We start from the raw sequence: 14,905 nt of genomic DNA on the forward strand, positions 1-14,905 counted from the left end.
TGGAACACATCTGCCATACTTGAGGAAATCTGATTCTTGTTGAGGGAACCACAGGGAAAGAACTGAAGCTCCCTATACTGGTAGACCTGACATATGTATGGGCAGTTCTCTTGGGGAAAAATGGATTGGTTTATAATGTTTACAAATATTCATCATCAAAACCCACTCTGCTTCAGACAGGTAGATGATGATCCCTCCCTCCTGACCCTCTATGGATGGATGTACTCTGCTCATATGATCTCAGCTAACAGCCAGTCTCATGGTTCCTGCTTAGACCAGTACAGATTTGCCAGCCATGCTGGAGAATTTTTCTGCAGTAAATTCTTTAAATTCTAGAGATCCACTAATCTCTGTGCCCATGGCACTGATCAATGTCCAAATGGAAAATATGAGCTGGAACACATGTGTGTGTGTTGTTTGAAATCCATTTACTCTTGAATTGATATCTTACAGGGCAGTAATGAAATAGTGTATTTTCAGGTAAATAAACAGTGAGAGAATGTGTGACTTATGTATTATCTTGAATATCAACTTTTGCTTTGTCAATGAATTGACGATATGGGGACTTGATCTTTTCACCTAGTTTCATAAGTCTTAGCTGCAGTCCCGGGTACCATCTTGGGACTGCTGCCACCCCTGCTCCTCACATCTCCCCCTTTTTTCTTTTTTGGCAGAGAGAATGTCTGTCTTAGATTGCCCCCAGCAGCAATGCCCCTTACTCATCCTTGGGAGACAAACAGCATTGGTTTGATCCCTGTCTTAGGATGGTGACACACCCAAGGAGTCTTATCTGTCATTGACTACTTCTCTATCATGCCAAGCCACACTTGAGGAGATTGTCCTGTCTGCATGCGGCAGGTGCGACAGAAGGCCAGGACACTGATTAATCTATGGCCCGATTTTGATTGCTGCAAGCAAGCCTCATGGGTGAAGGTAGAGGTCTGATCCCCAGTTTGCAAGCATAGGGGCTCTACACAAAACCATCCCTTGGGTTCATCACCCAGAGAGGTCTTGACTAGCTCCCATGTCATTTTTCCTGGGGAAAGGGAACTAGGACACTGAACCTTCATGCAATCAGACATGCCTTCCACAGGATGCCAACAGCAAGCTATCCTCTGTGCAGTGCTTAGCCTCACAACCCACAGCATAGTGCAGCATTATTTCTTTAGGGCAGCAAGCCAAATATGAGGAAATTGTCCCGCCTCCACTGCGGCAAAGGAATGCGCTACCATGGCAGAAGTGTGGGCCTGCACAAGCTGCCGACACATGCACCAAACACACAGCACACACACTATTATAAGCATACATCCCAGGACTCCCATTCCTGCCCATCAGCCCTGAAACAAGGGATAGATAGCCAGAAAGCCATGATTTAAACCAGGCTTATGGAAACAAGTTGCAGACTGAATATAAAGCTGAACACAGTCACTACTTTCCTTAATCTGATTAACTATACAAAAAAATACACTTTAACTTATTTAACTTAATACTAACATTGCCTTCTACAGGGGCTATCTCTTTAAGGGGTATTTAGGGATCTAGCAAAAAGGCATGGAAAAACTTGAGCATCATGTCGAACTGGCATTGGCTTTGGGAACACTGAAAGGATTCCCCATCTTTGCTCCATCTTTTGTGCTCTTGGGATCATCCACCACATCCACAGGGGCAATTGGATCAGGAGCCTCATTCTTACAGCGTCTCATGAACCTCTCAGGCACCCAAAGGGGTTCGGTCTGGTCCTGTGGAAGCACATAAACAGACCCTCTCGCCCATGTCAACACCGGTGGGCAATGAATTCCATGCCCTTATGGCAATCTGATTCACCTGCTCAAACACCTGCACTGGATATCCTGTCTGTTGTTGTGCAAAGTGACCTTGGCCAAGCAGCATATCCCTATCCCATGCTGGATTTCCTGCAGCAGCGTTAGCTGCTGCCTGTTCATTTGCAAATTCAATAAGGAAGACTTTCAGATCTAAATATTGCCCAGTTGAAAGGCATTCCTTCACTAAGCCTGCCCAACTGGATGGTGTCATGCAGTGTCTATTCAAGGCCTCTACTTGAGCCACAGTATTGGAGGCAGTTAGACCATACGTCCACACAGACTCAGCCAAATACCTGATTACTTTGAAATCTAGAGGCTCATGATATCTCTGCCCTGCTTGGTCGTTGAAAATAGGACATCCCAGCAAGGAAAATCTAACCTCTCTCCAAACCTCCGGACAGAAGGTCTGCCCATAGGCAGCTGCCAAGGAGGCATAGGGAGGGGGCATGTAAGCTAATTCGCCTTCCTCCTTCGCCTTGGCTTTTTTGTTTTGTCCTTTCTGTCTACCTGATAACACTGTGTATCCTTTCTCATTCTTACTTCCCTCTTCCTTCGACTTCTCCCCTTTTTTGCTTAGTCAAGTCAGAGTACAATTTGGTTTTTTCCACTCTCTTTGCTAATCGCTCTAATTCCTCTTCTGTTTCACTTTCTGAGCTGCTAGAAGATGTCTCATCCTTCTCAGATTGTAATGACCTCTCCTCTTTTAACTGCTCCAGAACTTGCTGGCTAGCTTCTAGCACCCTGCAACAGTGTTCAACATTCAAACAGCTCCTTCCTATCCTCCACACTGCCTTCATGCCTCCTTTCAAGATCCCCTGCCCCCAGGCAACATCTAAGTCCCTACCTAACTTCTCCCAGCAAGCAACTGTGAGATTGCCTGAGGCAGCAAACCAAGGCATGACAGTATCACACTAATCAAGAAACTTTTCTATGTTTTTTCTTTGAATTTTTAAACCTTTGGACTTAAGAAGCTCCTGAAGAGCTGAAGAAATCGGATGCAATGAGGACGCTCCCATGGTTTCCTGGGAACCTTAATGATTCATCTCTATTCCTGAGAACCTTAATGCTTCGTCCCCTCCCCCCCCCCCCAGGAGCCTTACCTTCATCACTTTTACTTTGTGCCTGCTTCCTGGAAACTTTATATTTGCCTCTGTTTTATCCGAGGTCCTTCCCAAAATCCTAGGGTCATAAGTTTCACTTATTGTGAACCTACCCTGCCAGCAAACACTGAATGCTGAAAGTTCTGAACTCATTGGTGGGGGAGTCAGGTCTACATTGAATCCCATAGGACAACCTATGCCCTTAGATTAGTAAATTTCAGAATGAAATTTCAGAATGAAATTTATTACCTATTGTAATGGGAAGGCCTCTCTATGATTCTTCTCTTCACAAATATCCCCATATACATGGACAGATAGACAGGTAAACTGGCAGACAGGCAGACAGGCAGACAGGCAGACAGAAAGAGTGAGAGACACACGCACACGCACATGCACATACAAATGCACATGGTTCCCGATTTTTTTTTTTTTTTTTTTTTTGTCTCCTAGAAAATCTACTACCATGAGGATGTTCACTCTGCTCACCTCCCTTCTCCTCCTGGCCCTGCACACCCAGGCAGAATCTCCACAAGGAAGCACTGAGGAGGCTCCAGACAAGTAACAGGTGGTCAAGGAGAACCAGCATATTTCTATATCCTTTGGAGGGGATAAAAGCACTGCTATCCAAAATGTGGGTGAGGGTAATCATCATGCTATAGACATGGAGTAGAGAGAAGGGGTAGAGGTAAGCTCTGAATTTGGGTCATCCCGGTGAATTTATTACCTCTTTATTGGCCTCATTGAACACCAAAAGCAAAATAGATCCGTTTCTTTGTGCAACGATTTGTTTGTAAATATCACATGGTTTAATTCATAATGAGACTTACTGACTAGTTGTTTATTTTTTTCTTCTAAATCTAAATGGCTAGACTTGTTCTAATTTATTTATCTAGTATACTTTAGTAAGTGGAGATGTTTGTTTAGATATTTATGTAATGGCAGGAGCAGACAAATGAAAACAAAAAAAAAAGACAAATGAGGATTAGTATTTATTAGTCTTTGTACTTATCATGTATATTTATTCATAGTACTTGTGATTGCCCATGCTGCCGGCAGTAATTATCAAAGTGAAAAACCAATTTCACCCAGCACAAATCTTGCCCCAGATCTCTCGCGCCCTGCTGACTCAGGCACTAAGTACTGTACATGGTTTTTGTATCCCCAGATATGAAATCAGGCTTGACCTGCTATTGCAGACTCACAGGCTGTGGTTTTGGAGAACAGCCCTCTGGCGCCTGGCACTACTGTGGCCACATCTTCTGACTCTGTTGCCTCTGAGCACTAAGAACAAGAACAATATGTGTGTCATCTGACTTGAGAAGTTGAAGGAGAATGCTTTTTGTGCCATGTTATGTCCTTGAGTTTTGTCTTCCTTTATAATAAATTAAAGTTCTTATAGCAAGTTCTCTTTGTGTGTGATTGATTATTGTCTCCAAGCAAGACTCTGAGAACCAAGTACCAGAATACTAGAAAGGAATACTAGGCTTGGGTCTGTAGGAGTGTCAAGGTTATCACACAGGCTCCTGATTGATAATAAGAAAGGTCAATGCTGTGTAAGGATCCTAATCTCTCATCTTATCACCCAGCCCATTTAGATCAGAGCCACTCTCAAAGCCATTGGCCACCTGTGACATATTCACTATGGTTACCTTCAATTTTATATTGTCTCAATAACCTAACTTTTCAAAGAAACTAATGTCCTCATTCTAAATGTTAGGATTTGACAAGCAGGGAAGGCCAAGACCATTTAACTGCCCATGAAGCTCTATGTGTGTGTGAGCTCTACTGACACAACTCTAACTAGCCTCAAGCAGCAAAGGCACCAAATAGGAATTGTGATGGTTTGTATATGCTCAGTGCAGGGAGTAGCACTTTTAGAAGGTGGGGCCTTCTTGGAGTAGATGTGGCCTTGTTGGAGTAGGTGTGGCAATGTGGGTTTGGGCTTTAAGACCCTCATCCTACCTGCCTGGATGTTACTATTCTGCCAGCAGCTTTCAGATGAAGCTGTAGAAAGAAAATCTGTAGCTCCTCTTTCACCATGCCTGCCTCTATATTGCCCTGTTCCTGCCTTGATGATAATGGACTGAACCTCTGAACCTGTAAGAAGATCCCAAGTAAATGTCCTTATAAGAGTTACCTTGGTCATGGTGTCTGTTCACAAGAGTGAAACTCTAAGACAAGAACAAAGCAGGAAAGTCCCACTCAGATATACACATCACCTGAAGTATCTCTGTACATGTGGGGAAACTGGATTTGATATATGAAGGCCTGATTTTAAACACACACACACACACACACACACACACACCATGTGCTCAGGTCTTTAGCTATATCTTAAGATATCTACATGTAGATATCTTAAGATTCCTTATTTACCTTTCTCAATTAGTGCTAAGCTGTTGGAAAATGTGACTAATGCCACTTACATGACCAGTTATGCTGTGACACACATAGATTCAGCAAGAGGGATTAGGACCCAGAGAAGAGTATCCTCATTCACTACACCAGCTCATGTCACTTGTACAGGTACCTAAAACTTGAACCAAACATAGTGGCCTGCAGAGGGACCTGTAGACCCTAAGCTTCCAGGTCTTAACATCCACCCACCAAATTTAACAGGCATATATAAGGATGCTCCCATGTTTATCCCTTAGCCCCCTTAAGCAACTTAAGGTACTAATTTAACTCTAGTTAAAAGATGGGGGGTCCCAAGCCTACTAAATTCCAAAGAGCTAAAGCAGGGCTATGGTGGCTTCATGATCTCAAATTCTCACTAATGCTCAGATGTATTAATTCGTAGACTCCAGCCTCTTTTACAGGATCTCTCTTGATTTTCTTGGAATGCTAGCTTTGCAACTAATGTGGTAATGTTTAGAGCTCAGTAGACTGGAGCTTGATGCCCAACCTTACTGCACTGAGTCCTCTGTAGACCCTCTGCAAAAAGACAAAACTTTAGGAAAGCCATGCCATTTTATGGCCAGTGCCATCCCATTTATACATATTTGGCTCTTATTCTTGAACACACAGATGAGGAAAAATTAGCTAAAACACGTATATATTTGTGCATGCATGTGTGTCTTTCTAGAATATGTCAAGTATCTAGTTCCTTCTCTCTAGCTATCTTACCTCTATGCTGTGTGGCCATTCACCTGCTCTTTGATGACGTTATGGTTCTCTACCCAAGATATTCCTGGTCTAGAGATGCCTCAGGTTTTTCTCAGACATCTGCATCCTGGAGCCATGAGGACTAACATGAAAATAATAGAGAAGACTTCGAACTTCTCCTGCAGGATGAGGTAGCATGAACTAAGTGTGTGCAGAATGAAGGCTAACTGGATGTAGAGGTCTCTTATGACCCTGGCAAGGAAAAAACTTTTGTTAAGCAGTTTCCTATTTGATTTTCACAAAAAACTTGGAGAGTTTTTATCATATTCAAAGTCATTGAACTGAGATTATTCAATGGCTGCTGCATAGCCCCATGTTCTCAACTACTAGCCTGTATCCTCTAATAATTGTTTTGCATTTCACAGAACTATGTATAACCACTGTCAGAAATATTTTTTCCTGTGCTAAGAACCCAACATTTGACTGATAACCTAATATGATTATATGCTTGACACATTCCTGACTTTGAGACTGAATGAGAAGTCTTAAACATTTTTTTTGAGTCTTACTGTTTTATCTATAAATAGTTGAAATGAAGCTAGTTATCAGGCACTGTAAGTCATAATTTGCCCATATGACCATTACTTTGTAAATGGACATGGTCTGTCCAGGAAATGGTGGCTGGGGTTTTATTGACTTCCACCCTGCTCTATGGCACAAAACAAGGACAGGAACGATTGGCTCAGCAAAGACTCTGGGATGCAGACAATTGTAAGAAGAAATAAACTATTTAAACAGCTACCTGTCTTGTGCTTCAGTTCTGTAGATTCAGTGGAAGCACAAAAGTCTGTGCCATGACCTGTAATCCTAAAAATAAGGAACAGGCTTGCTGGAGACCAATTTTCTATCTCCCCCACCACTGAGCCACTGCTACTCACAGGAGATGTTGAGCAACACATTCACTTGAAGAAGAAAGATAAAGATAAAGATGTTGTGAATTAAAAATATGAAATAAGTATTAGACATTAAGGAAGAAATAATATGATTTTCAAAAAATAACACTGAAAAGAGTTACATATATGTGTGTGTGTGTGTGTGTGTGTGTGTGTGTGTGTGTGTATCTCTCCAGGCATTCTTTATTTTTTTTTTTTGAGACAGGATTTCTCTATATAGTTCTGGCTGTCCTAGGACTCACTTTGTAGACCAGGCTAGACTTGAACTCAGAAATCTGCATGCCTCTGACTCCCAAAGCTGGGATTAAATGTGTGTGCCACCACCACCTGGCACTACAGGAATTCTTATTATGAGGAAATGAGTAGGAAATACCTGCAGTAACAATGGAAATAGATGTTTGTCTATTTCTGGATTAAGAGTAGAATGTGAGACAAAGAGTAACATAATATTTGTGAGAGATATGAAGAAGAGAAATTATGGAGGAAATTGGAAGGCTCAGTGGGAGCCCAGTGGGAGGGCTGCTGCTACTCCTACAGGGCTTCTGGGACTCTCTGGAGAGGGTATCTGCAAATTACTTCTTACAGGTTTTGATGTGAAGTTAGTGGAACCTGACTTTTTAGTACAGTCTAAAAATGACAAAATAGTACTTATTATCATATAACACTACCAATAACACAAATGTCCTGTGAAAGTTGAGCAAAGAAAATTCTCCCTTAAAAAAAGTTGATGTAAACTAACTCAAAAGTATTTTGGAGATCTTTGTTTGTTTGTTTGTTTGTTTGTTTCCTATGACCTTGTGTGGGCAATTGATGGAAGGGAGGTTGACACAGGGTTTCTCTGTGTAGCCTTGATTGTCATGGAACTCACTATGTAGACCAAACAAGCTGGCCTCAAAATTAACAGCATCCATTTCTCAACTGCTGGGAATAAAGGAGAGTGCCACCACCACCAGACATGGCATTTTTTTCTTTAACTTTACTATTTTTTTTTTTTTGGTTGTGTATTATGGTTTCCAGTTATGTTGGTTTTATGGGCTTTGTGTATGTTTCTGCATGTGTATCAGTGTCTCATGCTCATAGTTGCTTTTGTTTGTTTTGTTATCCTTTATTTATTTTGTTTGAGAGAGAAAGAGAGAAGGCATGGGATTAAATGGTGGAGCAGGGTTAGGAGGAGATGAAAAGTGTTGAAACTTTGATCAAAATATGTTGTATGAAAAATAATACTTTCAAAAAAAACTATAAAGTAAGAAATGTTTGTAGTGTATACAAGGTAAGTGAGAGAAGAAAGAAGCACTGAAGGCTATGATCCCCTCTTTGGGGGGGTGGGGCAGCACTTAGGTAGAATGTGGTCTGGATAAAGCTGGGAAAAGTTAGCATACAGAATGCACAAAAAAGCCAGGCTCAAGATTAGAGATAACAGTCCAGGATTGACTCTGGATATTCGAATAAAATATATGTGTTGGCTGAGGATGGAGTAGAGATTGCATTCAGAAGGACAGAGGTGATAACAAAGGAAGAAGTGAACAAAGTCACTTTGTGGTCTCTTGACTCAGTAGTGTCATCTGCTGTCCTGTTTCCTGGGCACTTGCTGGGCAAATGTACAGCTTCTGTCAGAATGAAAAGGTACATGTGACCTAGGCTTGGAGAGAAAGACATTGACTCAGGAACAGAACCTAGAAGGCACGTTTTTATGCCAGGGAATCACTAAGAAAATCAAGGAAAAGATAAAGAAAGAAATTAAAGACATTGTAGAATTTACTCAAAATGGAGGCACAACATACCAAAACTTATGGGACATGATGAAAACACTGCTTAGAGGCTCTAAGTGACTCTAATAACACACTGTGGAAAGGATACAATAGCAGCTTGACAACACACCTGAAAGCTCTAAAACAAAAGTAGCCTCAAGGATAAAAGAACCTCTGGTGGAATCACCATGCCTGACCTAAAGCTTTACTACAGAGCAATTGTGATAAAAACTGCATGGTACTGGTATAGTGACAGACAAGTAGACCAATGGAATAGAATTGAAGACCCAGAAATGAACCCACACACCTATGGTCAATTGATCTTCGACAAGGGAGCTAAAACCATCCAGTGGAAGAAAGACAGCATTTTCAACAAATGGTGCTGGCACAACTGGTTGTTATCATGTAGAAGAATGCGAATCGATCGATTCCTATCTTCTTGTACTAAGGTCAAATCTAAGTGGATCAAGGAACTTCACATAAAACCAGAGACACTGAAAATTATAGAAGAGAAAGTGGGAAAAAGCCTTGAAGATATGGGCACAGGGAAACGATTCCTGAATAGAACAGCAATGGCTTGTGCTGTAAGATCGAGAATTGACAAATGGGAATTCATGAAACTGCAAAGCTTCTGCAAGGCAAAAGACACCGTCAATAAGACAAAAAGACCACCAACAGATTGGGAAAGGATCTTTACCTATCCTAAATCAGATAGGGGACTAATATCCAATATATATAAAGAACTCAAGAAGGTGGACTCCAGAAAATAAAATAACCCCATTAAAAAATGGGGCTCAGAACTGAACAAAGAATTCTCACCTGAGGAATACCGAATGGCAGGGAAGCACATGAAAAAATGTTCAACATCCTTAATCATCAGGGAAATGCAAATCAAAACAACCCTGAGATTCCACCTCACACCAGTCAGAATGGCTAAGATCAAAAATTCAGGTGACAGCAGATGCTGGTGAGGATGTGGAGAAAGAGGAACACTCCTCCATTGTTGGTGGGATTGCAAGCTTGTACAACCACTCTGGAAATCAGTCTGGCGGTTCCTCAGAAAACTGGACATAGTACTACCGGAGGATCCCGCAATACCTCTCCTGGACATATATCCAGAAGATGTCCCAACTGGTAAGAAGGAAACATGCTCCACTATGTTCATAGCAGCCTTATTTATAATAGCCAGAAGCTGGAAAGAACCCAGATGCCCCTCAACAAAGGAATGGATACAGAAAATGTGGTACATTTACACAATGGAGTGCTACTCAGCTATTAAAAAGAATGAATTTATGAAATTCTTGGGCAAATGGATGGACCTGGAGGGCATCATCCTGAGTGAGGTAACACAATCACAAAGGAACTCACACAATATGTACTCACTGATAAGTGGATATTAGCCCAACACTTAGGATACCCAAGATATAAGATACAGTTTGCTAAACACATGAAACTCAAGAAGAATGAAGACTGAAGTGTGGACACTATGCCCCTCCTTAGAATTAGGAACAGAACACCCATGAAAGGAGTTACAGAGACAAAGTTTGGAGCTGTGATGAAAGGATGGACCATCTAGAGACTGCCATATCCAGAGATCCATCCCATGATCAGCATCCAAACGCTGACACCATTGCATTCACTAGCAAGATTTTGCTGAAAGGACCCAGATATAGCTGTCTCTTGTGAGACTATGCCGGGGCCTGGCAAACACAGAAGTGGATGCTCACAGTCAGCTAGTGAATGGATCACAGGGCCCCCAATGGAGGAGCTAGAGAAAGTCCCGAAGGAGCTGAAGGGATCCGCAACCCTATGGGTGAAACAACATTATGAACTAACCAGTACCCCGGAGCTCTTGTCTCTAGATGCATATGTATCAAAAGATGGCCTAGTTGGCCATCACTGGAAAGAGAGGCCCATTGGACATGCAAACTTTATATGCCCCAGTACAGGGGAACGCCAGGGCCAAAAAAATGGAAATGGGTGGGTAGGGAAGTAGGGGGGAGGGTATGGGGGACTTTTGGGATAGCATTGGAAATGTAATTGAGGAAAAGATGTAAAAAAAAAAAAAAAAAAAAGAATACATTTCACTGGCATGTCAAAAAAAAAGTAGCAAAAAGAGGAGTAGACTGCAGGAAAAAAATCAAACTCAGGGCTGAAATCAACCAAGTAGAAACAACAACAATAAAAAACTAACAAACAAACAAAAACAAATAAACAGACAAAAAAAAACTATATAATGAATCAATCAAACCAGGAGCTCGTTATTTGAAAAATCAACAAGATAAATAAGCCCTTAGTCAGACTAACCAGAGTGCACAGTGACAGTATCTAAATTAACAAAATCAGAAATGAAAAGGGAGACATAACAACAGAAACCAAGGAAATTCAAAACATTATCAGAACCTACTATAAAAGTATATTCAACAAATTTGAAAATCTGGATAAACTGGCAATTTTTTTACAGTCATAATTCATCTAGTCAAAGAGGAAGCAAAGAGGTCATAATATTTAGATGGAATGGTGGATATAAGAATGATAGCCTTTTTGGATTGTCTCTTGGAAATTGGCTATGGAGCAGTTTCCTGACTCTATTTGGAAAGACTGTAATTGGTGGGGGATTCTTGTACCTCGAATCTCCAGATGTAAGTGCTGCCCTGGATGGCAACGAACAGCAGAAGGAGGATGTGAAGCCCAGGTCTAGTCCAGTGGGGTCAAGTGTAGCTGCCAGAGTGGAGTCTGATTTTTCTGGAATTGGGGAAAAGGGTGAGTGAGCTCACCTTAAGGTCTTCAGGAGCTAAAGAGAGAAGGCTCCTATTGGGGTCAAGTGTAGCAACAAATGTCATTTTGATATGCAGAGGTGAAAGGTTTGAGGTGAGATGGGTGGAGCCAATGAGAAAGACCCTCAAATTTAGCAGGTGTGGGGGTCATAAGAATTACCTTGAAAGGGCCCTGCCATTGAGAAGTGAAGGCTGATTAACTAGACGGGAGAGAAGAACTTGGTCTCCAGTGTTGATAGGCATTAGGCAGGGGATAGCATGTAGGTTTGATAGATTATGGTCAGAAAGATCCATAGGAGAGAGCAGAGGTGGCAAAGTAATGGGGTGGTAGATTGTTCAGGGATGGCAGAGTATTTAGGTGAAAGACCAGGGGTTAGGACTGGATGTCTATACATGAGTTCAAAGGGTGAGGCAACAAGAGATCCCTCTGGGAGAGCTCATAGCCTGAAAAGAGCCAGAGGTAAGAGTTTTACTGAATTGAGGTGAAATTCCTGTGGCAGTTTCACAAGAGTAGTTTTTAGGGAGTGATTAGTTCTTTCTACCTTTCCTGAAGACCAGGGGTAATGGGGAATATGAATGCCAGGGGATGTCTGGGGCTTTAGATTAAATTTGAAAAAATCTGGTGGTGCACTCAGGACCATTGTGTGACTGCACTCAGGCTGGGAAAACAAATCAGAAGATAGTCACTTGGAAGAAAAGATCAGAAACTCTCTGAGCCTCTTTGTTGGTAGTAAGGAAGGCCTCCACCCACCCTGAGAAGGTGTCCATCAAGACACGTTTGACAGTCAACATGTGGATAAAATCCAGTTTCCAACAGTTCCAGGGAGGGAACTTCTAGTCTGATGGGTAGGAAAGGGGGTGGTACAATAACTGGAGTTGGAGACTGACATCTGACAGATTTTGTAGGAGGCAGTGATGCATTTCAAAAAACTTAAGTCAAAAGAATAGGCAGTAGGTGTTTTGTTTGTTTGTTTGTTTGTGTTGTTGTTGTTGTTTAAATAAGACAACACTTGGTGGTTAGGATGAAAGAGTTGGTGAATTTAGGGCAGAGTTTGACCAGTGTCTGGGAGTGAGATTGGTAATGCAGATTTTAGGTAAAGAATATCATGAAGAGGGTGAGAAGAGTCTAAACCCCTAAGGGACTCAGGTATAGCTGCCTCATCACCTCAGTTGTTTCCACTGAAGACAATAGAGTCATCTTTCTGGTGCGATCTGCATGGACAATCACAATAGCTGTGGGGAGGTGTGAAATCATTAGCATGGCCATAATTTGGTTTTCATTAGTTACTGATCCTCCTTTTTTTGTTCATAAGTAACCCACACTGCTTCCAGACATGAGTGTGGGACTGCAGTATATGGAAAGCATATTTGGAGACTGTGTAGATGTTGAGGGATTGTTCCTGTGATAGTTGAAAGGAATGGATAAGGGCTATTAGTTCAGACTGTTATTTGTGGTATGAACCGGGAGGTCCTGTGCCTCATTCATCTCTGAGTCTGACACTAGTATAGCCAGATCATCTGGCCCCTTAATATAAAAAGGAGCTGGCATCTATATACCAGGTATAGAGAGAATGAGGCAATGTGCCCTCCTGTATGTGTGAAGTATGAGGTAAGAATTCCTCTAAGGTTTCAGTGCAGGAGTGTTAGAGGGAGTGGTTAGAATTTGGTCAAGGAAAAAGAATGAAATTATTAAGAGGCAGGCATGATTGGAAGGTGAGTGTGGAGTCTTCTATTATTGCTACGTGAAGAGAAAGAACCCAGGAGTACAGTAGAGACTGAAGCCTCTGTAAGTTAGGAGCTCTGACAGAGTATGAGAAGAGAAGATGGTTATAAATGAGCCAAATATTAGTGTTTTAAACCCTCAAATATGGAGTTCAGTGGCTGCTAAGGTAAAAATACAATGTGCCCATTCCAGGCCTGTTAGATCTAGTTTTGTTTGACAAGTAAACTACAGGTACAAAAGAGGGTCCCAGTTGGTGATCTAAGACTCCAAGAGAAAATGGGTGTCAGGGTCAGTTCAGGTAAAGGCAAAGGTATTCTGGGACTGGATAGAAAAGAATATATCCTTGGGATCTAAGAAGGAGAAATGAGAAGTCCCCAAGGGCATAGTGGAAGGAACTGCATAAGGTTTACCACAACAGGATGGAGAAGAACCACCACTAAATTAATGCACCTGAGGTCTTGAACAAGGTGAGAAGTTGCATTAGGTCTCCCAACTTCTACTATAGAGGAGTTAAAGGGGAAAGAGGTCAGATGGAGGAGATTTTTCCCCCTAGGATATAAGAGATGACATAGGCTTAAGAATCCCGAGGCTCTGGAGAGAAAGAGGGTATGAGCTTCGGTGATGTATCTTGTGGAGTCCAATAACTGGATAACAACAAGAGAATGATGTTCAGCAACAGAGTTGTTCTGGAGGACCCAGAATCAGGGGTCTACCTCAGAACCTGGCAAAGGAAACAACATGTTAGATTTAGTAGGTTGAGTGGTGTGGAGGAGGTTGAAGAGAGGGGTTGCTTTTGAGCTTGGGTTCAGGGGACTGGGGGAAGCACTAGAAATAGAGGTCTTAACTTATCTCGAATATCCCTTCCCAGTAAGGTGTCAGAGCACATTGGCAATCAAAAAAAGACTGTGTGAGAAGAACACTCTTAAAAATTCAACTAAGGAGTAGGTTTGGTGAGGAAGGTAAGGTTGTACTCCTACCCCAATACTAGGGGATGAGAAGAAGAAATGGGTTCCCCAAACTCTGTCAGGACCAAATACGTGGTTCCAGTATCCAAGAGATGAAGGACATGGGATGCCTATATGCCATAATGACTACCTTGGACACCGTGATAGTCACTTCCATGATGATGGTGATGGAAATAGTCAAGTGAAAGGAGCTAAGGCCTCTTCAGTTGTCCATAGACAAACCTAGAAGTTTAGCTGGAGGGTTACCTGGGAGTGATGTTCCCCTCTCCTGATTGGCATAAGAACAATCTACAGACCAATGTACCTACTGATGGTATCATGGACATGGCCTTTTTAGCTTTGGGGGGTAAGAGCAAGCCCTTGTCCAACAGACTTGTTGACCAACTTATTAACCCACAAGGCTGCAGCTATCCTACCTGGTGGAGTTCCCCATGCCCCAGTGTGGTGGCTGTGGTGCACACTATAGAGCCTCAGACCAGCCTGTGTTCCTGTTGCCAAGACAAGGCTTCAGCGCCATTGTTAGTTGAAAACAGCATATTCCTGGACAGATCATTCCAAGATAACAGAGTTCACACTTTGAGAGGTCTTGATTAAGAGGTGAATAAGCAAAGGAGGTAGGGGCAGGGTTCATGTCTTTTAACCTGGCTGTGACCTAGGTAAAACACAGGTGATAACTTGCAGGTGATGCAGGTAACACAAGGAGTGTGCTAT

The 14,905-nt window shown here is 42.1% G+C and overlaps 1 pseudogene; it reads left to right on the plus strand.

The window, feature by feature from the left end:
- Window positions 1-3,386: 3,386 nt before the first annotated feature.
- Window positions 3,387-4,201, plus strand: LOC147002503 (neutrophil antibiotic peptide NP-2-like; annotated as a pseudogene).
- The last annotated feature ends 10,704 nt before the right edge of the window (window positions 4,202-14,905 follow it).

The sequence above is a fragment of the Mus caroli genome, unplaced genomic scaffold, assembly GCF_978045245.1.
Source record: "Mus caroli unplaced genomic scaffold, Mus_caroli_1 scaffold_10, whole genome shotgun sequence".
Taxonomy (NCBI): domain Eukaryota; kingdom Metazoa; phylum Chordata; class Mammalia; order Rodentia; family Muridae; genus Mus; species Mus caroli.